Raw genomic sequence first — 27628 nt, 5'->3', positions numbered from 1 at the left:
AAATTGCATAAGGATAACATAGTTGTTTTCTCATGTAAAATATATTAGAGTAATACACTGGTTTCAAACAAATAGCCAAACTCTGTTTTTTTTTTTTTCTAAACCTGCCAATTCTTTCAAAGGCTGTTGTTAGAAATGGACTACAGTTCCTATCAAGATGAGTTACTATGTAAACAGGAAGCTTTGCTTTGAAATCAAAACCAAACAGGAAATTCATAGTATGGAACATTAAATTTTAGACGGAAACTTTTGACCAGCAGATGGTCTTTGCTTTCTGGTTGACACAGGGGACTTCTTGGGCTGTGATTGATTTTTAACTGATTTCCTATGGGTCTACTACAACTGCTCTCAGATTTCACGGCCAGATAGACTGTGGTAGACCTTCAGGCAACAGTAGTAGTAGCAGGATAAAAGAGCTAATAGCTAGTGTTTTTCTTTTTTAATTGCTGTCTGTTTAAACTGTATTCTTTGTGTTTTATCATGCAGGAGTATAGCTGAATGTTTAGTTTTCAAAAGCCATTATATAATTCTAATTTTGTGAAATAAAATAAATAAAATTATTCAATTTCAAAACTTTAAAGTTGGTTAGTTATTTATTACTTTACATACAATACATACATACAAATATTTCAAGCATGGGCATTAATGCCCTTCTAGCTTGCCAATATACCAAAACTTTTAGTTATGTACTTACCATAACTTTAGATGTATGGGATCCATCTCGCCTACATTCTCTACAGATGGGTTCAGAGCCGATCCTCGGCTCCGACTCGGCCGTTATACAATAGAACGCAGTCTCTTATTGGCTGAGTCACCTCATATCCCAGGATGCACCACCACTACTTCCCCAGATCTTGTTTGTTCGCACTCATGTTCACAGAGACATACTATTGTCATAACATACTCAGGTCTTTCAAGAGAGGAAAGAAGATCAATTTCGGATCGTCCGGTCTCTCCTGGTCTACAAGGCAGGGGGATGGAGGGTGGGTTATTAGGAATGTAGGCGAGATGGATCCCATACATCTAAAGTTATGGTAAGTACATAACTAAAAGATGCAATGTGATCCTATCTCGCCTACATTCTCTACAGATGGGACAGCGTCCCTAGCACCTAATTCCCGGGTGGCTCACTGGAAAACACTCCTGAGAACTGTGGAACCGAAGGAAGCTCGACCCCTGGATGCCACATCTAATTTGTAGTGAGAAACAAAGGTGTGTGAAGATGTCCACGTGGCAGCCACACAAATGTCGCCAATAGAGAGCTTGGAATGAAAAGCTGCCGAAGTGGCCATAGCCCTAGTAGAATGAGCTTTAACCGGAGCTATGAGCTCCTTGTTTGAGATGAGATAAACGTGAGTGATGCAGTCCCTGATCCACTTGGCAATAGTGACTTTAGTGACGGCTTTGCCTAATCTATTATCCGAAAAGGATACAAACAGTTGATCTGATTTCCGTGCTTTGTGTGTCCTATCCAAATAGAAGCGTAATTGCCTGTGCACATCTAAGCAGTGAAAAGTATATTCAGCCCTATTGGAATATTTGGGAAAGAAGACCGGTAGCTCCAGTGACTGTTGTAGACAGAAATTAGAACAAACCTTTGGTATAAAAGATGTTTTTGGCCTAAGAGATACTCTATCCTTGTGGAATACCAAGTAAGGTGGTTTAACACATAGAGCCTGAAGCTCTGAAACCCGTCTGGCTGAAGTAATAGCAATTAGAAGGGCAGTTTTCCAAGAAAGGAATTTCAGATCACAGGTTGCTGCCGGCTCAAAGGGGGGTGAGGTTAAAGCACCTAATACCACGTTCAGATCCCACGGAGGTGCAGGTTGCGAAGTGGGGGGTCGTAGAAGTCAAGCTCCTTTAATAAAGGCTTTACAGAGCTTGTTGCTCATTAAGGGAGGTTGCACACTTTCATGAAAATTGGAAATAGCCACCAATTGTACTTTGATGGTAGATACTGATCAACCTTGCTGGAACAGGGAGGCTAAAAACTTCAGTACTTCTGATACCGAGGCTGTCATTGGGTCTAATCCTCGGAGTTGGGCCCAAATAGCAAACCTCTTCCATTTACTGCTATATATCTTCTTTGTAGAAGTCTTGTGGGCCAAAGACAAGATGTGTATGACCTCAGGAGCCAAAGAGTGGCTCCTAATTATGGTTGGAAGAGGAGTAGCCAGGCTGTCAACTTCAACGAATGGAGGGACTGATGGAGTTGTCCTGACTGATGAGTCAAAGGTCCGAACTTGGTCCAGGAACCAAGGACCCTCCAATGCATACCTGTGAAGAAAGGGGAACCAGATTTGCCGAGGCCAGTATGGGGCGATTAATATCATTCTGCTTCTCAAGCGAATCGCCTTCTGAATCACCTTGGGAGAAGGGAACCGTGGAAAGGCATATAGCAGACCCGGAGGCCAAGCGTGGACTAGGCGTCCTTGGGAGTCTCCCCCGAAACTGGGGCCAGAGTGAAGAAGTGGTGACATTTCGCATTGAGGGGGCTTGCGAAGAGATCGCAACAGGGGACTCCCCATCTTGTGAAAATCTGTGTTATCACTCTGTTGTTCAAGGACCACTCATGAGGGGAGAGAATAGTTCTGCTCAGTCTGTCGGCTATCACGTTGGATTTCCCAGAATGCGTTGCCATTAGGAACGCTTAGCAATCGCCCAATCCCATACTCTCATGGCCTCTCTGCAAAGGGGATAGGACCTGGTTCCTCCTTGCTTGTTTAGATACCAGACTACCGACATGCTGTCGGATTGAATGGCAATCGTACCCTGGGGGAGGTGATCATGCAGTGCTTGCAACGCTAAAAGCACCGCCCTCATCTCCAGGATATTGATATGAAGAAGACTCTCGTCGGGGTGCCATGTGCCTTGGACCGACCTGTCCAGATAATGACCCCCCCACCCTGTCTGGGAGGCGTCCATAGTCAGCGTGGCAGAGGGGAGTGGGGGAACGAAGGGTCGCCCTTGATTCAGATTGGGGGATAGAAGCCACCAACGGAGATCCTGTTTGCACGTGTCCGTGATCAGAATGCGGTGACTGAGGGGAAGGTCCTGATAAGACCACTGGACTGAGAGGAGCCACTTAAGTATCCTCATGTGCAGCCTTGCCAAGGGGACCAGAAGAATGGTGGCTGCCATGGAGCCCAACAGTTGTAGGACCATTCTTGCTGGAGCACGACATCTGAGGATTAGGGCCCGGACCTGAGACTGAAGCGTCGCGATCCTTTCTGTAGGGAGATAGACTCGCATCTGCCTTGAATCTATTTCTGCACCGATAAACAGAATACGCTGAGATGGTTGCAATACAGATTTTGACCAATTGAAGGTGATTCCTAAGGATCTGCCCAGTGCGATAGTGGCTGCTAAATTCTCCAAGAGTAGATGCCTGGAGGCGGCAGTTAGGAGCCAGTCGTCTAGGTATGGAAACACCTGGAATCCTAGACTTCTCAAGTGAGCAGTCACAACTGCCAAACATTTGGTAAACACCCAGGGGGCTGTGGTGAGACCAAAGGGCAGTGCTCGGAGCTGAAAATGACTGTCTCCTAGGCTGAAGTGTAAGTGTCTCCTTGACGCCTGATCCATCAGAATGTGATAGTAGGTGTCTTTGAGGTCTATGGAGCACATCCAAACTCCTTTCTCCAAAAGCGGGAGAATGGATTGTAAAGTGACCATCCGGAATTTGGACTTTTTTACAAATCGGTTTAGTTTGCTGAGATCCAAAATGGGTCTCAAGTCCCCGGTCTTTTTTGGCACCAAAAAGAATCTTGAGTAAGTCCCTAATCCGGCCTGGTCTGCGGGGACAGGTTGGATGACTCCTTTTTGAAGCAGCTTTGATACTTCGTTGGCTGCCTGATCCCGTTGACTGGGTGGTGGGTCCGGGATTCTTTGGACTGGTGGGGGAGGTTGAACAAAGGGGATGGAGTAACCTCCGGCAATGATTCGAAGCACCCATTGGTCCTGAGTAATATCTTCCCAGGCCTTTAGGTGCTTCGAGAAACGACCCCCGACTGGCTCCGGAGCTGCACAGTCGGGTACTCCTTCAGGGATGCTGGAAGGAGGAGGAGCCACGAAAGGACTCGCAGTCTCCAGTGTTGCGGGAGCCTCCGCCGCCTCTGGGACGGCGTCTCCCTGAAAAATTTGCCCCTCCCCTGCCCCTAGAAGGGGGATCGCTCTGCTGTGACGAGTAAGGCTTCTGAGACTTACGGAACCACATTTTCCCTCCTTGGCCTTGGGATAAGGCCTGAGGGAGTGGAAAAAGTGGGCTCACGGCAGCCAAAGTCTTACCCTCCTGTTACTTGGCGAGTCAAAGTGTCCTTTACCTTGGGTCCAAACAATGAGGACCCATCAAAGGGGGCATTGGCAAAGGAAGACTTAAAGGCCTCTGCAAAATGACACAGGCATAGCCAGGCTTGTCTCCGTAGAGCAACACCTGTCCCAGCTCTACTCGCTCCTTCAGCCGCATAGGAAAGGAGCCTCATGGACGAGTTAGATAATGGGGATAGGGTAGCCAACTGAGACTTAACCGTCTGTGTTAATTGTTCAGGTAAGTTTGCCGTGAGGGCATCCGACAGCACCTTGATCAGATCCCTCTGTAGTATGGTGAAGTGTGCCAGATAATTCAGAGACCTTAATGTAAAGGTCGCTGAAGAAAGACGCTGCCGTGCGATCCATGCTCCTAGACTCTTTATTAGGGATGGATGGACGTCGAAGCCTATGCCACATCTTGTTGGGTGGCAGATGCCACCACCATAGCATCTACAGCCACACCTTTAGATAAAAATCCTTGTCCGGGGTGCGAGAGGAACTTATTGGGACGAGCAGGCACCAGTTCCACAGAATCGGTGTTCCCACGCCTTCGAGAGATCAAATCCAGAAGCTCATCAAGGCGGAGACACCCAGGAGGCGGAGGGCTGAGCTCGAAGGCCTTGAGGAAAACCGACTCCTCAGCGGAAGGGGTTTGGACTGCCAGTCGCCTCGTTGTTTAAGGATTTCCAGAATGTCCAAAGGAGACATCTTCCGAGACGACTTTGGGGACCCCTCCGCATCATCGAGGTCGGTATCCGATGTGAGGACTCGTCAGGAGTCGGCGTGTTTCCTCTTACACTGTCTCTTCCTGGGCGGTTCCTCCGAAGGGTGTCGGAGGAACCTCCAGGAAGAAGGAACAATGGGGTAACCTCAGGCCCAGGGCTCCGCTGTCACGAGACAGGGGATTCCAAGCGCCAGTCTCCATGCCCAAGGAAGGTGGTGGTGGAAAGGTCGAAGTGGCCACAGAGGATTTGGCTAAAGCACTTCTCATGGCATCGAAGGCGAACCCCAGAATCCTGGGAAGGTCCGTCCCGAGGCCACAACAGTAACGGAGCCCCACAGCCGACGCACCTGAGGGAGGCTCGGAACCAAAGGATCGGATCTGAAGCATCCCCGGGGCCGACAGAGGAGGTCCGTGCGAACCCGACCGAGGGACGGGTTGAAGAGAGTCGGAACCAACTCGATAACTTGACCGGATCCACCAACACCGACTCCAACGGCGCCAAGGCTGTCGGAGGAATGGAAGTAGAAGGATGGGAGATCGGCTCCAGAGCCAACTGGGCAGGAGCCGAGATCAATTTTGCAAAGACTGGTGACTGGAAAAGCTTCTGAAGCACCCTGTCTACGTCCGAATCGGACATCCTCGAAGAACGAGAAGAGACCGACCGGGTCCGAGTCGACTTCTTCACTGGCTCTGAAAGACTGGGGGACTGGCTCCGTAATGGCTCGAGGCGTATCGGCGCCGAGGGAGGTTCCACTACTATTGCAATCTCCCTCGGAGCCGATATAGACTTTGGCTCCGAAGTGGAAGTGTCTGAGCGGGCAACCCCCATCGGCTCCGAAGGCAGTGGAGCCGATGAAGATGACACGCCTCGATGCCGAGCTCGACTCCAAAGCCAGAGGAGTCGAGGCTGGAGACATCGAGGCAGACCGTTCCCTGGCTCAAGTCCGTGGAGCCGACGGAGAAGCCTGCCGAGACTTTTTTGCTATCGGATCCGATGGACTGGTCGGAGCCGAAGATGTTTTCTTCTTGCCAGAAGGAGAAGAAGAGGAAGATAAGGCTTCCTCAAAAGAAGGGGCAGTGAGCCCTTTTAAGATCAATTTGTTTTTCCTCTCTTGGAGGACTCGAGAGGAAAAAGCGTGGCAAACGCTACAGGACTCCTGGAGATGTTTGGGACCTAAACAATATACACATAAGGAATGATCATCTGTTATAGACATCTTATAACCACACTTAACACATTTTTTAAAACCGGAAGGTCTATGCTCTTTAGACATGGTTTTAAAGAAAAAATTAACACCAATTACAGGACAAAAAACAGTTAACACCGACAACCTAGGCTCTAATTTAAACGCCTAAGGTAGGGCTAGGCCCCTCTAACTAAAACGGACCTTTCACCAACAAATACACACAATCTTCCACAAAAAGGGGACCAAAATCAATCACACAACAACACTAGCCGTTAAAACAGCTTTTGGGTGAGTTTTATAGAAAAATTTGACAGAAAAAGTTTCTGACTAGAGGTACTTAGCTCAGCCAAGTCCGAGACCACGTCTATGCTTGGAAAGCGGCAAACGAGATCTGGGGAAGTAGTGGTGGTGCATCCTGGGATATGAGGTGACTCAGCCAATAAGAGACTGCGTTCTATTGTATAACGGCCGAGTCGGAGCCGAGAATCGGCTCCGAACCCATCTGTAGAGAATGTAGGCGAGATAGGATCACATTACATCACTTGTTCCCATAATAAGTATCCAGGTTGTTCTTAAAAATATCTAAACTAGTACTTGCTTTAATATAATTTGGTAGTCTGTTCCATGCATCAGCTACTCTGTCAGAGAACCATTTAGTACACTTTTCATTGCTATAGAATCTCCTACATAGGTTGTCTGATGATTGTTTAGTACTTTTTGTTAACCCCAAACATTCCCAGAGGTAGTTGTCACTAAATGCCCTATATACCTGAATAAGATCTCCTCTTAAATATCTGTAAGATACACTGTACAAGTTCAGATATTTTAGTCGTTCATAATAACTAAATTTTCACATCCATGGATACCCTTAGTATATTTCTGTTGCACTCTTTCCAGTTTACTCATGCTTGTTTTCTTATAAGGTTTTCATATTGTTATTCCATACTCAAGTTTGGGTCTAATATAACTAACAAACAATGACTTCATTATTTTTGATTTCATAGATATTATAAATCTTTTTATACAACTATAGTTCTATAACTATCATTAACAAATTGGTTCCTATGATTAGAAAAAGTCATAGCTTAATCTACTCATATACCCAGGTCCTTAAATGAGTCTACAGTTTCAATCACTGTGTGCTGTATTAAATATTCACCTTTCAGTTTATGCCTACCAAATCTTATATGCTTAGTTTTTGATGCATTTATCAGCATATTATTTTTCTGTGCTCAAATGGTCAATTTAGTCAAGTTATTTTGCAGACATGCCTAATCTGTAACACATGTAATCAGTTTACCCAGTTTCAGGTCGTCTGCATATAAACTGTAGAATACCTCAAATGAAAAAGTTAGGTCTGAAAGATAAAATGTAAACAAGTAAGGACCTTGGACAGAGCCCCTTGGAACACCCTGACTGTAACCAAGGATTTTGCATGTCCAGTTGCTTTATGATATTTGCCATGTCCTATTTATAAGGCATCCAGCTATCCATCTTATCAAGAGTATATCAATACCTAGTTGTACTAATTTATTGATCAGTGTTATGTGTATGCCCCTGTCAAATGCTGAAGTTAAATCTATATAAATTACATCACAGCACAATGTTTCATTCATAGCTGTTATATTGTTATCTTGTTAGCTGTTATGTTGATATCATGTTAAAGGTTGTAATAGATCTGTTTTAAACATATGCATGCTGATATATGGCTTCAAGTCTCAACTTATCCAGTTCTGACAATAACTTATCCAATATAACATTCTCCATTATTTTTCCACAACATGAAAGTAGAATTAAGGGTTTATATGGTTTTGGGTTTGTCTTGCTCCCCTTTCCCTTAAAAACTGGGTTAATAAGTTCATGTCTCCAGTTTTGTGGCATCTCCCCATATTTATATGACCTAGTGAATAATAAATATATTCTTGCTGAAGTGTTCTCAGGTCATTGTTACTAATTCCATCTCCTCCCTGTGCTTTGTTTGGATCCAGTTTGCGCAGTTCTTTTTCAATATAGTCTAATTTGATTCCAGTATCTGGGGTTACCTGGATGTCACTAGGACAACTTATCACCCCTTTTGTGCAGCTAAACTGTTTTGCATAAAATTTTGCAAATATATCTATAATCTGTTGAGTCTGAGAATAAATTTTAGAATCTGCATACTGTTTATCAATTTGTGTGTCTTTACTGCTTCCACATCTTATGTATCTATAAAAAAGTTTCCTATTATGCTCAATATCTTTATGTAAATTTTCTTCAAAATTCTCTTGATCTTGTCTCACACTATGCTTAATCTGTTTGTCCAGCTTCTTTCAGTTTTCAAAGTTGTAGTTCAACCTCTCTTCCATTTCTTATATTTTTGTCTCTCACCTTAATCAAATATCTTGTTCTTATGGAAATATATCTGCCTAATATTGTATGTCTAGATCCTGATGTTAAACATTTATTTGATTTTTTTTTTGCACTCAATTTCTCTTTCAAAACTTTTCACATTCCATCTGCAGTTTTTCCACTGAAGACATCACTCCAGTTAGTTTTATGTAGTGGCTGTTTTGCTTCCATATAATCTGTAATTAACCTTCTGTACATTGGCTTAGATTTCAGTTTGGCAGAGTTATTTAGCAACAAATTAACCTTTAAAACCCCATTATCACTGCACATCAATGGTGGTAAAACTTGACTTGAAGTTACAGTAATTTCTTTGGGAACACAAACAATGTCTAGTATGTTCCATGCCCTAGTAGGTTTTTTTATGATCTGAAGCAATTGTCATTCCTTAATATACGCTGTGAATAATTTCTTTACTAACACTGTAGAATCAATATTATTCCAGTCTGTTTCTGGTAAATTTAAGTCCCCAGATAATATTATTCTTACCTCCTGTGTTTCATGCAAGAAATGTATGAATTCCTCTAGGACATCTGCACTTGACTTTGGTGGTCTATATACTCCAACAATTGTTATATGTTCCAGGGTTGTCTTTATTGTCACAGTTACACAGTCTATAGTGTTGGTGTTATCGTTGTACATGTAATAATTACAGGTCTCATAGCTATCTTTAATCCCTATCATAACACATCCACCTGATTTTTTATTAGAATGTCTGTTACAGTAAAAACATCTATAACTTGACAGTACTGGTTTCTAGTCATTGTTCTTTAACCATGTTTCACAAACAATAATAACATCAATCTTGTGGGAACATAGCACATTTTCCAATAAAAAACTTTATTATTAATGCTCCAAGCATTAACAACCATCAGAGAGGCATCAAATGTTGATATATATGGGCTGTTAAATTTTTGACATGACAAAAATCCTGCCTGGTGTTTGTCACATATTGCAAAATATCTACTGCAAAAATTATTTTCCCATATCTAGACAAATGCACATCATCCTATCTGAACACGTGTGCCCAAAACAAGGCTTGGATGCTCTACACATTTCCATTTTTTAAAACAGGACATTTTTTTCGTGTAGGTATTTATCCAAAAAATCTTTTCATTCACAGGGACCTGACTTTCCTTTCTACATGTGATTTGTGAAAAATACGTCCTAACACCAGTACAAGCAATACTATCTAAGAGGACTGTCACTTTCTACTAACACTCAGAGAATCCTTGTGGGTAATATCATTTGTACCAACATGAGTAAAAACAGATCCATACTTGCTTACATTAAGGTGTTCCAAGGCTTATCTCACATATTCTATTTTCAGTCCTGGCAAGCATAACACTATTCGGTGTTCATTATCATCTCTGCAAATATATGTATCAGTTCCTCTAATAATTGGATCTCCAATTAAAAGAATATCTTTGCTGGCCAGCTCTGAAAAATTTTCAGCTTCTAATACAGTAGTTTCTGCTCTGCTGGCCAGTTCTGAAGAATCTTCAGCTTCTAATACAGTAATTTCTGCTCTGCTGGTCAGCTCTGAAGAATCTTCAGCTTCTAATACAGTAATTTCTGCTCTGCTGGTCAGCTCTGAAGAATCTTCAGCTTCTAATACAGTAATATCTGCTCTGTCAATTGTTACAAATGATAGATCTTCATCACTATTAGTCTTATTACTCCTACTGTTTTCATTGTGTATTAAATTCTCATCCAGCTGGTGTTGTAAATCCACAGCTTGAGTCATGTAGTCAACATCTCTCTTTCTCCTCTTTATTTTTTTACAGTAATGTTCTTCAATTCCTCCACATTCAGTTTTGATGTCTTCCTTTTCACCTGCCCATTGATTTTTTTCTACCTTCTCATTTGGAAAGATGATGCATTCTCTTTACAGTCATTAATCAATTTTTATTCTTCCTTTATTTGTTGTGAACTTCTTCATTCCTTTCTTTCTTTTTTTGTTTTCTTCTAAACAAACTGGATCCTCTGATTGCTAAATACTTGCATCCAGAATTCCAGAGTTGTTAGTGGCATCATCTTGTTTCATAGGGGTTGAATGATCTTTCAAGAAAATAGAAACATCATTTCCTAAATGTGTTCTATTTGTTCTATGCCTAACATTATTAGTTCATCAGTCCAGTCATTAATATATGAAACAACAGTTCCCCAAGCCATGCCATTTGCACAAATGCAATCATCATCGTTAAGTCTAGATTTAATTCTAACAATGGTAAGCAAATCATCCAACTTTTCACACAAGGAACACAGATCACCAATGTTATCAGCTGTTACCTTTAAATATGCATAGCATTTATTATACTGTGCAAGATATTTGTGCATTAGCAAATCATTAATTGCATACTCATTTAAGGACTTCATACTCAGCTTCAAATGAATACAATATCACAAAAAAAGATTAACATCAGTAACCAGAAAATTCAAAAAGAACTTAAATTAACTTCTATGACAAAAAAATCATACCAGCAATATACAACTAAATAAAGTACAGTAAGTTGTTCTGACTATACAAGTTCTACAAGCCAGATAAAAGTTGTAATTCCTTTATACGCAGTAGTTTCTGCTCACTATTGCTGGCAGTATCACTTCTATTGGACAATAAAAATAAATCACAAGCCAAGATGGGATTGTTCAGATATGCTCAGAATTTTTCTTTCTGCAGTATGTGTAAATGTATAGATGTCTAGGGCCCTTGGGGTGGCTAGAGCTTGCCTGTCTAAAACCTATCCCTTTCTAGCAACCAACAGTGAAATTAAAAGTAAAACAACAAAATATGACTCAAAGTAAATCTTGTTAACAAGCAGTCTTCCTACTGACAAACAGTGAAAAACAGTGATAACAAATACAATATAAATTCAAAGAAAACTTCTCTTACTAATCAACTCCACAGTAAGTCACAAACCAAGAAAGGATTGTTTAGAGATGCTTTACTTTAAGGGTATATATAAGGAAATGATGGTTTATTAACTGTTAGCTTCATACCACTTTAGTCACAGCCATCAAATAATTGACTTATTTTAAGTGTTGACAGTAACTGCATTCATTTTATGATAGACTAGGCTAGCTGGTGGCAATGGCTTACCAAATAGGCAGAAAAGGGGCAGTGGGATTAAAGAGGTGTCATCAGGTTATACAGAGAAACACATACATGAATGTAGGCAGAGCCAGATCATGGTCAAATGGGGCCCCAGGCAGGGTAATAGACTGGACCCCCCCCCCAGAGCAACCCCTCCTGCAGAAACCCACTACCAAAGCAGCCCCCTCCCCAGCCATTCCAATGTTCCATTACTTAGTCATTTCTCCTCTGTTACAATAAACACTATTCAAACCTGTCAGCATGCATACCATTTTCTTTTTAACTTCTACAATGATTACAGATATTGAAATAAAAGTTTTAAATTAAAATTTTATAGCACAAACACAGCCATTTGCTAAACAAGCAATACAGTCTCACAATGAAAACAGATTTACCATGAGTAGTAAACCTCTCTGCCCTTGAAACTCACATTCCCTGAAACAGCATTTAAACCACCATTCAAAGAAAATGTATCTGGCCAGTTTACCTTTGGGCTGTTTTCAAAGCATAGGCTCCTTGCACACATTTTTAGGGCTATGCATACATGTATGTGTTCTCAGATTCCACTAACCATTTGTTAAAATGCATTTTTGTAGTTTTGAACATTCTTCCAGTAAGCAATGAAACAAAATGTATGAACCAATAATGACAAAACTATCCATTTCAGAAAATTTCAACCATAAAAGGCCACTCAAACATCTGTCATTACATTTCACCAATATCAGTCAATATGCACAATCTCTGCAAAAGTAAAAGTCATCCACATAATTCCATATTAATGAGATCTGTAACTAAGGAAGAGGTTGCTACTGGCAAGCAACTTTATATTTCAGTGTTTCGTCTACAAATGCAATGCCTGGTGCCCTTGAAAAATTAATTGCTTATGTTAAATTAAAAAAAAAAAATTGGTAAGCTGGCAGTATTGCAATAGGGAATGACTGATAAACCAACATCGAGTTCATAGTCACTAAGCATCTCATACAAAAGGGACACACTCGGGAGTGCAGCACCCCTATCCTCTCTTAAAATGCACCACATAATCAGCAATCAATAGGGCACTGCAGTATCAGCACTCCATCTACATGGTGTGGGAGTAGAATCCACAGCTTTCTGCACCAAATGCAATTATGCTACTAACACTGCTTTCAGATTCTACAGCACAAACAGTGACTGCAATTTGCTAAACAAAACAGTAAGTTGCACATTGAAAACTGACTTAGCATAAGCAACAGTAAATTTTGCTTCCCTTGAAACTCACAATTCCATAAAAATCAACTTAAACCCATCTTCTTCTTGCTTTTTCTCTGTTAGGGGTCGCCACAACAGATCAGCTGTCTTCTCATGATTGGCAGTGGAGTTTTACAGTGTCAAGTTGCCAACCCGGTGCTCACCCTTCCACAGAAGGCACGCACATGCATGCACTCATGCCTAGGGCCAATTTTAGAGTGTCCAATCCACCTACAGCATGTCTTTGGGAGGAAACCGGAGGAAACACATGCAGACTCCACACAGAAAGCACCCCAGCCAAGAATTGAACTGGAGAACCTTTTGCTGTGAGGTGGTAATGCTAACCGCTGCACCACCGTGGCTACCACAAAAATGAACTTAAACCCATAATCCCTTGAAAATGGACTGAAACTCATAATTCCCCAAAAATGTACTGAAATTCAGAATCCCAGTTCTTTCAGCAGTTTAGTAGTTGGTGTAGATGATTCAGGTTCTTGTCCCCTGTAACCAGGTTACAGGGTCAACCTTGATCAAGTTAGTTGACTAACCTGCACCCCTTAACTATGGCATTTTACATACACACACACACACACACACACACACACACACACACACACACACACACACACACACACACACACACACACACACACACACACACACACACACACACACATATACATACACACACGCACGCACAATCACTATTGAATGATTTCATGTGTTGCTACTGACCCTGACAAAGTATAATCACTGTTAACCTGATTTCCCACTCAAACACACTCACTGCTTTGGTGTCAGGTTTGCCCTTCTGTAGCCCCCCACTCTGTGCAAGTGATGGATACTGTGACCTGCCTTTGCATATTTCTTTGTGACGTAGGGTTTCCTACGCTTTGCACAGGGTGGATAGCTAATTGCTTAGGCAGGTGCTTGCTTTAATCAAAACTATGCACTTGTATTTTTTTTTTTCATGATGATCAATTTCAAAAATTATTTTCGTATGTATTTCTAAGTCATCATTGTATTTGTATGATATTCTTAGTAATGCAGTCATACAATTTAACAATTTTTGTTTGCTTATAAACGTGTGCAAATGATGTCAAACAAGCCTTGGTCACTGCTGGAGTGCATGCATTATGCAATTTTATTGTGTGTTGCACAGTGTTGGACAGATTAATATTTATGTTGCATATATGACTCATGCATTACTGCTGACATTCCTGTACAGCTGAACAATGTTTTATCTTAGTGAAGGACAATACGTGCATATCAGGGTGATCGTTTATCTCTTCTTTACAGATTCATCACTTACCTTGATTAATGCTGCTGATACAAGTTGTCTCTGCTGGGATGCTCTGTTTGATGCTCAGAGAACTCAGCCATTACATGGTAGGTAAAGGTTGCTGATTTCCATGCATCACAGGTACTGTTTGCATGTGCTTAGTGTCTTAGGATGTCACTTAGGTGTGTGTGCTATTCTCTTCTTCTTAGCTAAATCCACATGCCTGCCTAGATCATCTACTGCTGCTCTAAATCCACATGCCTGCCTAGATCATCTACTGCTGCTCTAAATCCACATGCCTGCCTAGATCATCTACTGCTGCTCTAAATCCACATGCCTGCCTAGATCATCTACTGCTGCTCTAAATCCACATGCCTGCCTAGATCATCTACTGCTGCTCTAAATCTATATGCCTGCCTAGATCATCTACTGCTGCTGGTTCTCCCACAGACTCCTCATCTGTGTCTGCTTGCCCTGCTGGCCCTGCCTGTGGTGGTGGGAACTGTGGTCCTTGGGCTTGTTGTCCTTCTTGCAGCTGTTCCCTGACAATTGTACTGTACAACATGGCACAGACTATGAGTATTTTTGCAAGGGTGACTGAGTCATATCGTAGGACACGACCAGAAGTGTCCAAACATTGGAACCTAGATTTGAGTAACCCAAACACATACTCCACGATATTCCTGGTTTGAGCATGGACATTGATGTATCCTTGTTCAGTGGGTTTGTATGGGTTTTTCATGGATGTTATGAGTCAAGGTTCCAGTACTTAACTTGCATCCCCCACTAGATGCTCTTGTGGAAAGTCACCCCTAGCAAACCTTGCATACAGTTCACAAGTGTACCATATGTGTGACTCGTGAAAACTGCCAGCGTTACATGCACACACATTGTAGATGATCCCTTTAGTATTACACACTGCCTGACAGTCGATAGACTGGTGTCCTTTTCTGTTAATGCACCTCCTTCCCTATTCCTCAGGTAGGGCTTTCAGTTTGATGGGTGTACAGTCTATGGCCTCAGAACCTCACAGAAATGTGCTATGGCATAGAAATTTTGCAAGGTTGTAGCTCTCTCCTCTGGGGTATGTAGAAACCAGATATGATCCCTTAAACATTGTAGCATTTCATTTAGAAAATGATGTAACATTCTGGCGGCTGAAGCCTGTGATACCCCTAAAATATTTCCTGTGGGTGTCTGAAATGTTCCTGTAGCTAATATAAGTAAAGCTACATTTACCTTGATTTCCATTGGGATGGCCCCTGCATGAATTCCCTGGGGTCTCAGCTGAAGGCAGCAGAGGTTGCATATTTCCTCTAAGTTATCCCTGCCCACCCTGTAGCACTCTACAATTTCTGTATCATGGAGTCCATGATAAGTCAAATGGGTTCTGAACACAAACAGGCTGAGGTTTAGTAGCACATTGTATTAAAGCATGTTGTACATGCAGTTTCATAACAGCAGCAGCAAACCCCTAACATTTTTTGTTAAGTATGCTTGCGGCTGTATTTCAAAAAGTATTGGAATTAAGTTCAGAAGGGAGTGCGGCATGTATACGCACCCTTTATACATTCTTGAATCACCCACCACATTGAATTGCTTAATTAGCATGTATTTCACTTACTTATGCCTCATTTAGCATATTCTGTTGCTTATCCTTGTCTTGAAAGCAGGCATACAGAGCTGTTTAATGAATGCCAAGCAGCATGCTTGCAGCTGTAGCAAGTGCACATGATCTTAGAACAAAGTGGAAGTGTTCATGACTCCAGCCTCACATCTTTCTTTTTTTTTTTTTAGTATTATTTCCAAAATGTGCTCCATTTCCTCATAAAACTGGTTAACTTACCCCTGTTCAGTATCTGTAGCCAGAGCAGAAATTTCAATCAATGCAATGTTCAATGGGTTGCCTCGCAATCTGACTGAGCTCATTCTATCATTTTTTGAACTGTAACAAAGCACTGACATTATTTCATTAAATATGAGGGCTATTATATTTTTCCACAAGATCCCTGCTCTCAGTAGAAGGTCTGATGATTATCTTATGTGGAATGACCAATTCCAGTCCATTTCATTTCACCAAGTCTCAAGATGACAGTTTTTATTCTTGCCATATAATCCTTAACCACCTCAAGTTTGCCTTGGTTCATAGTTCTTACCCTTCACATTTTAGGGGTGTATAGCTCTTTACAACATCAAAGTTTTCTTTCATCTATGAGCACCTCAGCAGATGGATGTCATTTTGGCTTTAAGCCATCTAATCCATCCAAGTCCTAACCTGTAATAGTGGCACTATCCCTCCTCTGTTCTTTCCCAGTAGCATGCTGAATACCTTAGGACTTGAGAGTCTCACATTCTGGAGTTAATTCAACACATCTCTATTTGCTTTGGTTTTCTTGTCAAAATCCCAGGAGTGCCTTGCCATTACCTGCTCCGGTTTAACATCCCTATTCCACCTCTCTGCCGAGACCAGCTTGTCTTGGGTGGCCCTTCATAGTATACCCCACTGTTTCACTGAAATAAACAAGTCTGTTAACTGCAATAAGGTACCATGCAGAAATATAGACCAGAATATAGATATTTCTATATATTTGCACATATATTTAGGGATACCTTCACAAGCATTTTGAATAATAATAATAAAATAGTCAAATACTGGGAAACCTTAGAAAAACTATATATAACATACAGTAGGGCTAAAAATGGGAATGTGACTAAATGTATCCTACAAAGCAAGGGCACTTAAAAAAACGAACAAAGATGACCATATAAAGAGAGTAACCACCAAGAAATAAAAGAAATTATGGGAACATGGCAAAAAAGGAATGTTTAAGTACATGGAAGGGAACAGAAAAGAGAATAAATATGTTTTTGAAAGGGAATAATCACTGAGGAATGAAAGGGAGGTACAGAATAGAAAAAAAGGAAAAGATAATATTAGGGGATGAAAGTAAAAGAGAAAGAATAAGTTGCCATTGTTAATATTGGTGGAAAACTGCAGGGAGCAGACAAGTGAAGTGAACCTCTGGTAAGAAGATATCTGTAATTAATTAACTTCATGGTAATTTTACAATGTGTTGCTTAGCTTGTTTAAAAGTGATGTATTGAGGAGTACTCATTTCTATTCTGTTATGTTATACTCTGTTATATAGTGCAAATCAAAATAAATTCCATGAATCACATCCAGAGATACTAAAGGCTTCACAGCTGTAGGATTGTCACTATTAACATATAATGCAAAGTGATGAACATTGCCTTCAAATTATGAAAATGGTTTGTTTGTGTCTTTCGGCTTTTCCCAGTTAGGGGTTGCCACAGTGGAACTCCGGTCTGCTAATGATTGGCAGTAGATTTTTACGTACTGGCTTGCCGGGCCTAACGCACAACCTTCAATGAAGGAACGCCCATTCACGCATGTCGCTACACAGAAGACGCTCTAACTGAGAATCGAATGGGCAACGTCTAACTGTGAGGCAACAATGCTACCGCAGCACCACCACCGCAGTCCCAAATTATGAAAATGGTGATATTCAGAAACCTAAATTAATGATTTAGATGCATTTCAAATGCCTAAAATTCTCAATCTGTGCCATTCTTTCTACTTTTATACTACTTAGAACATATTCATTACTACCACATCACCACCCCATGATTTGATTCATTTATACTGTGCATTAATTGACACTATCTGAAAGAATAAAGACTGTATGTTAAAAAACATGATGGTAGTCAAATACATGAAACCAATCTTTATGTCTACTATAGACCCTATTTATTATGTAGGTAAGGAAAGAGTCATATAAATTTCAGGAAAACAAAGACGATATAACTATATTAATTGATAACTGTCATTCCTACCTAGTTTGGTTCCATCGATGACTGTTTTCTTCATAATTTTCATTGTAGTTTCTCCTGCTTTTAGTGTAAGCCATTTTTCAACATTGCTGCTACTATGTGGCACTGAATGGGCAACAATAACTACAAAAGGAACCATACAAACATATTTATTTAAGTAAGTACTTTTTCTTCAAAAATCTTTCCTAAAATAACATTTGTTGTTTGATTTCATTACTGGCTATACTCCTTTATGAAATCAAATAAGCACAGAGGTCAGAAGAAGAAAAAAAAAACTGCATAATGACATGCTCTTAACAGAAAAAAAATTAAAGTGTTTATATTTTCAGTCTATCTATCTGTCTATCTATCTATCTATCTATCTATCTATCTATCTATCTATCTATCTATCTATCTATCTACCTATCTATCCATCCATCTGTCTTTCTATCTATCTATCTATCTATCTATCTATCTATCTATCTATCTATCTATCTATCTATCTATCTATCTATCTGTCTAATTTATTCTATGGCAGTGGACTGGATGGTGGCCGAAAAAGGACTTGACTACTATACTCCACTTACCTTTTTAACAAATAAAAAATAAGTACAAATGGGTGAGAAACACAGTTGTTTTTATAGAGTTGGTAGAGCTAGTACTTCAGTAACTGAGAAGAAAAAGTCCAAACTTGCATCGCAACAAACAGTGTAGCAGGACTGGGGCCAGGGTGGACAGGCTGTACCCACAGTGTGCAGAAACTACGCAAATGATCAGTAGCAAATGAACAGCTCTGCTAACAAAATTCAAAGACAGTCAGCTAATGCAGCACTGTAACACAATTGGATCCTTCTACCAAAAGGTGGGTACATGCTGCCATCCATTATACATATAAAGGTAGAAGGGCAAAACCAGCAATGGCTTCATCTCATCGTGCTCTTCCACAATGAGGTATTAAACACAACAACCTGTGACACTGTATTGGTTACACTTGCAAATTCATGTACAAAAAAGAAAAAAAAAGACTAAACATGCATACAGCAGTTAATTGGCTTTGTCATATTACTGTGGTATCTTCAGACTGCAAGCAGCAAAGTACAGTTGTGTACTCTTACCATAAATGTAGATGTTCGAGTGTGTTCACTGTTGCAGTCATGACTGTAGGGTTCTCCCTGCCAGCAGCAGCCCCCTATTGGCCAGAGTCCAAAAGTCTGGATCGGGCGTCAGTTGAGGTCACTTTTATCCTGACCTCAGTGCGCCAGAAGGTATAAAGACCTCAGCTGACGCCATTTCCCCAGTTTTTCTTGCCCAAGATGTCAGGTGCCCAGAAATAAAAGGCTAAAAAAGAAACCATGCCCAAAACCTCATCAGCCAAAATACCTCATAACAGATAATACTCAAATAAAAAACAAAAGAGTGGGTAGGAGGGAGGGTAATCCAGACTGCAACAGTGAACACACTCGAACATCTACATTTATGGTAAGAGTACACAACTGTACTATGTCCTTCGTGGTTCACTGTTGCAGTCATGACTGTAGGGTTGAGTCCCAAAGCTAAGAAAGGGTGGCTGGAGGAAAAACAGAACAAAACCTTGCAAAACCGCAGAAGCAAAACCGGCCCTGGATTTAGAATAGATAGGGAGGTTGTAATGCTTAGAAAAAGTATGTACAGAACTCCAGGTAGCAGCCTCCAAAATATCCTTGGTAGGAACCCCACAAAGAAAAGCTGCTGAAGTAGCAGTAGCCCGGGTAGAATGAGTCCTAACATTAACAGGAACTGGATTGCCATGATAAGAGTAACAGAACTTGATGCAATGGGCAATCCACTTGGAAATAGTTTGCTTAGTGATTGCTTTCCCTTGAACAATAGGAGCATAAGCGACAAATAACTGATCAGATTTCCGGAATATCTTGGTCCTGTCCAGGTATAAATGAAGCTGCCTGTGCACATCTAAAGAGTGCAAAAGACTTTCTTCCTCACTTTGAGGATTAGGATAAAAGGTAGGCAAATGAATAGACTGATTCAAGGCCACTGCTGAAACCACCTTGGGCATAAAGGTGGGATTAGTCCGTAAAGATACCCTGTCCTGATGAAAAATAAGGAAGGGTTCCACAGCCATGAGTGCTTGCAATTCCAAAATTCTTCTAACAGAGGTAATAGCTAAAAGAAAAGCAGTTTTCCAAGACAAAAATTTCAAATCCGTGGAAGCTGCAGGTTCAAAAGAAGACAAGGTTAATTTCTCCAAAACATAGTTAAGATCCCAAGTGGGAACAGGAGCCCTCATAGGGTCTGAATATTCATAGCCCCTCTAAGAAATTGTTTAAGTAATGGATGAGAAAAAATCGGAAGATCCGTATCATAATGTGCAGAAATAGCAGAAGCATGAAGCTTAACAAACGAAAAAGACAGGCCCATATGTAACAACTCTGTCAGATACTGTAAAATCAGAGGAATGTTCGGAACAGCAGAATCACCACCCTGGACTTGATTCCAGGAGCAAAATCTTTTCCATTTACCCGCATAAGATTTTCTAGTGCTGGGCTGTCTAGCTTCAAGGATTACATCCATTACCTGTTTGGAAAGGGTAGAGGTGTTTACAGACCCTGGATCTGCCAGGCAGCTAGATTCAGAGTTTTGACATGACTGTGCAGTATCCGGCCGTCCCATTGAGACAGTAGATGAGGGATTTGAGGCAGAATCCAGGGAGGCTCCTGAACCAGGTTCATCAGAGTGGAATACCAGAATTGCCAAGGCCAATTGGGAGCCAGAAAAATCATTTGTGGTCTGTCCTGTTTTATCTTCAGAAGTACCCGAGGTAGAAGAGGAAAAGGAGGAAAAGCATATGAGAGGTGTTTCCAACTGAATGAGAGGGCATCCACTTTCCATGCTAGTTTGTGGTAGGTTCTTGTGCAGAATGTTGGAAGTTGATGATTCTGAGGGGATGCAAAGAGATCTATGTCCGGACATCCCCACGCCTTTATAATCATCCTGAATATCCGAACATCCAACATCCATTCCTGTGGATCCGAAATGTGTCTGCTCAATGTGTCTGCCAGAGTGTTGTCTTTTCCTGGCAGGAATTGCGCTTGTAAGTCGACACTGCAGGTCGGAGCAGTGTACCATAGAGTCATGGCTAATCTGCACAGTGGGTAAGAGTGAGAGCCCCCCTGCTTGTTTATGTACCACATCACTGTAGTGTTGTCTGTCTGTATCAACAATTGTCCTGGTAGAAGGAAGCCCCTGAAGGCTATCAGGGCATTCTGTACAGCTAGCATCTCCTTCAAATTTATGTGCAGGTGTGTTTGCTCCTTTGTCCAAACACCCTGAAGACATCTCCCGTGCATGTGGGCTCCCCAGGCATAATCTGAAGCATCCGTTGTCAGAACTTGGTTGGTCGGTGGAGGACAAAAAGGCTTCCTCTTGTTCTGTAGACAGGCTTCGGCCCACCAAAGAAACTCTTGCTGGAGACAAGGCAAAATCATGATCACTGTTTCCAAACTGTGGTAATGCTGAGACCATACACTCTTGAGGTACCACTGCAGTTTCCTCATATGCAGTCTTGCATATGGTATTAGTAGAATGCAGGAAGCCATGTAACCTAAAGCTTGCAGAATTTTTCTTGCAGTCAGCTGTTTCATTGAAGCCAGGTGTCGGAAAGAAGAAGCCAGTTGCACTTTTTTGTCTGGTGTCAAGGAAGCCATCTGGGTTGTAGTACTCAGAAGAGCACCCAGGAAAGTAATCTGTTGTGTGGGTACCAGATTTGATTTCTTTAGATTCACTGTGAAACCAAGGTACTGAAGAAGATGCTGCACAAAAGCTAGATGCCGAAGTAGAGTGTCTTTGTCATCCACTTGAATAAGACAGTCGTCCAGATAAAGGTATATTTGAATCCCCTTCTGTCTGCAAAATGCCATTACTGGTGCCAGGCACTTTGTAAAGACCCTGGGTGCAGTAGATAAGGCAAAGGGCAGCACAGAGAACTGGTAATGTTTTGAGCCCGCTTTGAAACGTAGATACCTTCTGCACTCTTGCCTTATAGGAATATGCAGGTAAGCTTCTTTTAAGTCCAAAGTCACCATCCAAGTGTTCTTGCCCAACATAGGCAGCAGCTGCTGCAGAGTGAGCATCTTGAATTTTGGTATATCTAGGAAGGTGTTTAGTACAGAAAGGTCCAGGATTGGTATCCACGAATTTTCCTTCCTCGGAACCAGGAAAAGTCTGGAATAAAAACCTTGCCCTATTTCTAAATTTGGTACCAATTCTATGGCCCTCATAGCCATGAAGGACTGAACCTGCCGTTGCGCCTCTGCCCACTGATGATTTGGCAGATCTGGCCAACTGTTCGGTTTTGGCAAGGTGTGGAAATGAAATCTGTAACCTCTTGAGACTATGTCTAGAACCCATTTGTCCCGGGTTATGTGGCTCCAATTCTGATAAAAAAGAGAAATCCTTCCTCCCAAAGGTGCTTCCAGGAGAGGAGCCCCTGGAACCAGAAAGGGAGAGTCATAAAGACTGTTTTCAGTAGGGTTGAGACTTATCTTCACCTCTCTTGGGAGAGGGGGCACTCCACTGCCTATTCCTAAAATGGATCTGTGCCTGTCCCCTACCTCTGGAACACCTGAATCTGCCTCTCTGAGACCTGTCCGAGCCCGGAAAGGACCAAGGTTTAGCTGGCCAGTGTCTGCTAAATCTAGGAGGTTGTACCTGTAGAAAATCCTTAACTGTCTGCATAGATTTGGCTTTGTCCTCCCTTTTCTTTAATACCTCTTCAGCTTTGGACCCAAACAGAACATCGTGCTGCAAAGGGGCATCCAAAAGTTTGGCTTTAACCTGATCCGGCAAGCTTTGTTCCTTTAACCAAGCATGTCTTCTAATAACTGCGCCAGTTGTTGCAGCCCTACAAGAAGCTTCCAAAGAATCAAAACCACAATGCAGGGTATGTTTACCCACCTGTTCAATAGCATGCAATAAATCCTGTAACTCCTGATTATCCGCACCAATAGAAACAGCTGGCATCTTTTGTTTAAATACAGACAAAAGGTATTGCTGATACTTCAGCATATGAAATTGACAGTTCAAAGCCCTAATAGACAATGTAGCAGAAGTATAAACTTTTTTTACCCCATCTCTCCAAAGCCCTGGACTCTTGGTCAGAGGGAATAGGATTTTTAGCAGAGGCAGCTTTAACACCCTTAGGACCCTGAGAAATTGTTTCCGGATCAGGTGAAAGATTCTTAAAAAGAAACTTGTGAGAATCTGGACCGGAGCAGGGGGAATAGAATCAGGAGAGAGAGAAGCTTCCGAAAAAACATTATCTGCAATGTCCAATACAGGGGGAATAGCCAGAGGCCTATGCTGTGGGAGAAGAAGAAAATCCCTAAGCCTTTTCTTGGATTCAGAGAATTCCTGCCCTTCCCATTGAAAATGCACCCTCATATCATGCAAAGTTTCACCAAAAGAATAATCCTCAGGAGGAGAGGCTAAAGGAAAGGAATCTTCAGCATCAGAATCCTCATAAGGAGGAAAAGAATAACCCTGCTCAGGGGAAAAAGCAGAAGAAACAGAAATTTGGTCTGAAGAATCATAATCAGACTGTAATCTAAGCTTCTTGTCAGGAGGGGGATGTGAACCCCTGATCATAGTTAAGAGATCTTCAGCCATCCTAAGCATCTGCCTCTGAGGCCTAGGACCCTGATCAAAAGGTGCCTGTGCTTGCCATTTCACTTTAGCTGGAGCCTTAGACTTTGTCTTTGAAAGTAAAACTGAATCCACATTTACAGGAAGCTGCAAAGGCCTGAGAACTCCCTCAGAAACCGGTACCTGCCTACCGGCTCCAGACCCAACTGAGGGAGCAGTATCCGAAGGTCCAGTCCCTGGCAATTCTAAAGACCCCATCAGCTCCACACTGGAGTTGGTACAGGCAATTGGTTAAAAAGAGGCGGACGACAGGGGCTGCAAAGGCACCTCACTGACGACCGATGAACCAGCAACTGACAATAACTGAGTAACATCCTTTGCTGTGGACCTCGGAGGCCTGTCTGCATCTTTGCGCCTCTTACACACCCCAGCAGCCAGAAAAGAATCCGAAGACATGTTATAATTAAACCTTTTTCCAAAATAGTAAAAGGCAAAGTTATATCTACACCTAATGGTACGCTGATTAAATCTAGCACAAAACGCACAATTAGCAACGTCGTGGTCAGGACCCAGGCAGGGAATACAGTAAGAGTGAAAATCCCTATGAGGTATTTGCTTCCCACAAGAAATACAATTATTAACTTTTTCTGACATCTGACTGGAGCAAGAAAAAGACCTCCCCAATGGGGTACTTATCTTATAAAATGAAAATCCTGGGATTAAATCCAAAAACAAACAGGAACAGGCCGACCAGCATCAATGAACTGCAAAGGGCACCGCGCGGCAAGAAAGACAGGGAAAATGGTGTCAGCTGAGGTCTTTATACCTTCTGGCGCATTGACGTCAGGATAAAAGCGACCTCAGCTGATGCCCGATCCAGACTTTGGGACTCTGGCTGATCGGGGGCTGCTGCTGGCAGGAAGAACCCTACAGTCATGACTGCAACAGTGAACCACGAAGGACATCAACAAATAATCAAAATATATTAACCAGTGACATCAGTCAGAAATACTAACCTGACATTATGTTACACATTTACTCTTTTAAAGCTGTGATTTTTAAATATATTGTCCATAAGGCATGTTCATATTGGAAAGCATTCTGCTTATTGTCTCTGCTTTCAGCCTAATGATGTCAATGTAATGTGTTGAATCTAGTACCTTTTTTAGTATATTGTCTAAACGATATTATTTTACCAAATATTGTAGTACTTTCTGAGGAATATAAAGCTCCTCTAACAGCAAGCTGATCTCCAAACACATACAACTTAACAAAAAAATGATAACACATAGCTATTACATATACTGCTATATACATTTTGAAGCCAGGCCTATGAATACACTGCTGTATACCTATACATTTTCACATATTAAGTGAGCACATAAAAAATGTAAACATTGTATTTGTCCAGCCTACCATTATCACTGCTGCAGTACCGGTGTGATGTAGCTACTCCCAAAATGCAAGGATGGTCTGTTTGCTCTATAGGAAATAGCATCATGGCCTTGAACACAGTTACACAATGACACCACACATAAAGACTTATGCCCATAATAACATTTAAATGGTGCTTGTTATACAGGAAGTGGTAATGACCTTTATGCAGTACTAAACTGCTATGAGCTTTGTGGCTCTTCTCTCTTCTGTAGGTTATATTCATTTCAATAACACTTGTTCAGTATATCAGTAAAAACAAAGCCCAGGGGATGCTGACATATTTATTAATTTACTTATTCATTGTCTGGGACATTGAAAAGACTGACCAAGCTAGGAAGGACTACTGGTTGTCTAACAAAGAAACTAAGAACGAAGTTGCAATAGCAAAGAATAGGGCATCAGAGGCACTCTATCAGCTTCTGGAAAGTGACTCAGTAAGGGGCACAAAGAAACTATGCCAGGTTGCAAGGCAAAGACAGAAAGATAAAGAAGATAGTCAGACACCCTTCATAAGGGATTCCAGCAACAACCTGCTTACCAGCCCACAGGGCATCAAAGGCAGATGGAAGGAGTATTTCCAGCAGCTTCTGAATGAAGAAAACCCCACAGAAGTGGTACTGCCCCAGAAACAGCCTACAATGAGAGTAGAAGAGGAGCCCAGCTTAGAAGAATTAAGGGCAGCACTAAGGAAAATGAAGTCAGGGAAAGCAGCAGGCTCAGATGAGGTCACAGCAGATATGATAAAGATGCTGGGTGAGCTAGGGGAGAAATGGCTCCTGAGGGTACTAATTGCAGTGTGGAGAGAAAGGTGTATTCCAGATGACTGGAGAATAAGCATACTCGTGCCAGTGCAAGAACAAAGGGGGCAACCACAAATGTGGACAGTACAGAGGCATCAAACTCCTACCACATTGCATGAAAGTTCTGGAGAGGGTGATTGAGAAACGGATACGCAGAATAGTAGAATGTAAGATGGGAGATGAACAGTTCGGATTCAGATCAGGATGCAGAGCAATTGACCCGATGTTTGCATTGAGACAGATACTTGAGAAGAAACTAGAGAAGAGGAAAGAGTCAAACTGGGCTTTCCTAGACTTGGAGAAAGCATATGACAAGGTCCCAAGAAAGCTGATCTTGGCAGTACTGCGGTGGTTTGAAGTCCCAGAAACATTGGTAGAATTAGTACAGGCTATGTACAAGGACCCAATGACTCAAGTATGAACAGTGTTTGGCCTCACTGAGGGGTTCCCAGTGGGAGTGGGTGTACACCAGGGTTCAGCTCTGAGCCCACTGCTGTTCATACTGGTAATGGACTACATCAGGAAACAGGTTGGAGGGATCAGAGCAACAAATCTGCTGTATGCAGACGATGTGACAGTACAGGCAGACTCTGATCTAGAACTTCAGCAAAGGATAGGAGAATGGAATGCAAATCTGAAGGCACATGGGATGAAACTAAGCACAGATAAGACAGTGGTAATGGCAGCAGATTGGGGAAATCAGAAGAAGCTAAGAATAGAGATAGATGGTAAGATAGTGGAACAGGTAAACAGCTTCAAGTATCTGGGAAGGGTGGTTGAGGAGAAGGGTAGTCTGAATGAAGAGGTCAAAGCTAGAATCAGAGGGGCTGCAGCCAACTGGCATAGAGTATCAGGTGTAGTATATGACAGAAGAATGCCAAAGATACTGAAAAGTAAGGTGTACAAGACAGTGGTGCGACCAGTACTACTTTATGGTACAGAAACCTGGGCAGTAAAGGCAGAACAGTTGAAGAAGCTGGAGGTGATGGAAATGAAATGCCTGAGAAAGGTGGTAGGATGCACACTGCGGGACAGGCGAAGAAATGAGGACATAAGAGCAGAAGCCAAAGTAGCTCCAATTGCAGAAAAGATCAAAGAAAACAGATTACGATGGTATGGGCACATGTGTAGAAAAGCAGAAGACAATCTGGTGAGGGAGATTTGGGACAGACAGGAAGAAGGTAAGAGGAAGCGAGTACATCCAGCAAAGAGGTGGATGGATTGTGTGAAAGAAGATCTGCGACAGTCAGGCATGAGTGTTGAAGAAGGCAGGAGAGTGGCACTGAATCGAGAGAGTTGGCGACAGTTAATACGATACCCCGACCCCATGTAAATGGGAAAAAGGGGATGATGATGATGATGATGTCTGGGACAGTCTAACAAGGAAGTCTCACTTGCAGTGGAATCCCAGGAAGAAAATCTGCAGATGCAGACAGAAATATGGTAATAGTACAGTAAAAAAATTGCAGTTCAACATATGATCAAACATTTGAATGTTCAACAATGTAAAAAAACAAAAACTAAACAGTGCTAGCATGAGGGCAACCCCCCCACCACCCATGTGGGGGGAAGCATCCCCCACACCCCCGCTATTTAAATATACCAACTCCGAGATTGCACTACATTGCGGTAAAGGGAAATCTTCCCGTTCCGCATTCTATGAAGATCCCCATTCAGACCAGTCCAATTTTTAAAAGTTCGAGCATATGGTCTTGG

This window comes from Protopterus annectens, chromosome 9.part0 (assembly GCF_019279795.1).
Source record: "Protopterus annectens isolate FY-2018-M chromosome 9.part0, PAN1.0, whole genome shotgun sequence".
NCBI lineage: Eukaryota > Metazoa > Chordata > Ceratodontiformes > Protopteridae > Protopterus > Protopterus annectens.
Note: the sequence above shows the minus strand (reverse complement) of the source record.